This window comes from Octopus bimaculoides, chromosome 29 (assembly GCF_001194135.2).
Source record: "Octopus bimaculoides isolate UCB-OBI-ISO-001 chromosome 29, ASM119413v2, whole genome shotgun sequence".
Lineage (NCBI taxonomy): Eukaryota > Metazoa > Mollusca > Cephalopoda > Octopoda > Octopodidae > Octopus > Octopus bimaculoides.
In genome coordinates, this window is record NC_069009.1 from 9,290,138 (window position 1) to 9,292,515 (window position 2,378).

Sequence of the window (2,378 nt, forward strand, 5' to 3'; positions counted from 1 at the left end):
GGAGAGAAGAAGAAAAAGAGCAAGAGAAAATAGAAGCCGGGCGAGGTGGAAGGAAAATAAGATGAAGAGGAGATAAGGTAAGAATGCTGTCTTCAAATTTCCTTTTTTTTTTTTTTCTCTCAATCCTGAAGAAGGATTTTGTTCAAAATTTTGGAAACTGCTTTTCATAGCAAATATACTTGTTTATTATATTTTTGTCAATAAATACAATTGTTGCTAATACAAATCACTGCCAGTCTCCTTGAATTCTGGGGGTTTTTTTATGTATTATGTATGTATCATCATCATCATCATTTAACGTCCATTTTCCATGCTGGCATGGGTTGGACAGGTTGAAGACTGGTAAGCTGGTGAGCTGCACCAGGTTCCGAACTGATTTGGCAAGGTTTCTACGACTGGATGCCCTTCTTAATGCCAACCACTCCAAGAGTGTAGTAGGTTTATTTTTACATGCCACTGGCATGGGTGCCATTGACCTGACACTGGCATTGACCACGACTAGTCTCACTTGGCTTCACAGGTCTACACAAGCATGATATATCCCTAAAGATCTTGGTCACCTGTCACTGCCTCCATGAGGCTCAACACTTGAATGGTGCTTTTTATATGCCACTGGCATGGGTGCCACTGGCATGGGTGCCAGTCAGACAGCACTGGTATCAGCCATGACTATGATTTCACTCAGCTCAACAGGTCTTCACAAATACAACATATCACCCAACATTTGAAAGGTATTTTTAAGGCCAGTGACACAACTCTGGCATCAGTCACAACTATGGTCTCACTTGGTTTGATGGGTCTTCTCATTGCTTCCGTGAGGCCCAATATTTGAAGATCGTGCTTCACCACCTTGCCCCATGTCTTCCTAGGTCTACCTCTTCCACAGCTCCACCATTAGAGTACAATACTTCTTCACACAGCTGTCCTTGTCCATACACATCACATGACCATACCAGTGCAGCCATCTCTCTTGCACCATACCAGTGCAGTCATCTCTCTTGCACATCACATCTGATGCTTCTCATGCCCAAATTTTCTCTCAGGATGCTTAAGCTCTGTTGAGCAACCACACTGACATTACACATCCAGTGAAGCATACTAGCCTCATCTCTTACGAGCCTACATATGTCCTCAGCAGTCATAGCCCATGTTTCATTGCCGTGTAGCATGGCTGTTCACACAAAGGCATCATACAGTCTGCCTTTCACTCTGAGCGAGAGGGTTTTTGTTACCAACAGAGGTAGGAGCTCTCTGAACTTTGCCCAGCCTATTCTCATTCTAGCAGCTACGCTTTCGGAGCATCCACCCCTGCTACTGACTTGGTCACCTACATAATGGAAGCTATCAACTACTTCTAGTTTTCCTCCCTGGTATATGATGGAATCTATTTTCTGTACATTTTTAGTGCTAATTGTGTTTATATATATGTCTGTGCACACCTTTCAATGCAATGTATGCCAGAAGGTTTGCAAATCTAACAGAGGCTTCAAAAGACATTTTAAAATCTACAAAAATCAGAACTTATCTACAGCTCTTGGTGGTCCAAATCGGATATGCAATCTATGTGGGTGTCTTTTCAAGACATTGTCCAGTTTAAAAAGCTACATCAGATGCCATGATGGTTCTAAGGTGTAGGTACAGGAGGTGGTCAAACTCTGCATAAGGAGTAGACAACCACCATATGTGTGTGTGTGTGTGTGTGTGTACTATGCATTTAAAGGGAACAATATATGTATTTAAGTACTACTAATAGTTTCATAGGTTGAGAAATGCCCAAACATATTCTTCAGGCACAAACCACATATCATAACAATAGAAGAAACGTAAATAAACTGAAAAGGCAAAAACTGAGGAAACAGAAAGAAAAAACTGGAAAATGAAAAATGGAAAACCTAAACACAAAAACTAAAATGTAAAAGATGAAAAGTAAAAAAACTATCTTCCATAGACCTTAAATGATAAGGCTGGGAAAATATCAAGATGTCAGCCAGGAATAGGCGGAATTTTCTCAGGAATAAGCAAAAATTTCTCAACATATGACACTACTAGTAGCACTTAAATACATGTGTTGTGCCCTTTAAATAAATTATATTTATCTCTCACCAAATGGAGTACATTTTTGTTTGAATTTTCTATAATGGAGTAGTACATTATATATATGTATATATATTTTATTTATGCACCATTTTAAAGCCTAGCCAGGCTCATGGGCCCGGTTTCCTGGTTTCTATGGCGCATGTGTTTCCCCACCCAGCTGGACGGGATGTCAGTCCATTGCAGCTTTACTCAAGAAACAGGAAGAAAGAGTTGGAGAAAGTTGTGGTGAAAGAGTACAACAAGGGTCGCCACCACCCCTGCCAGAGCCTCATGAAGCTTTA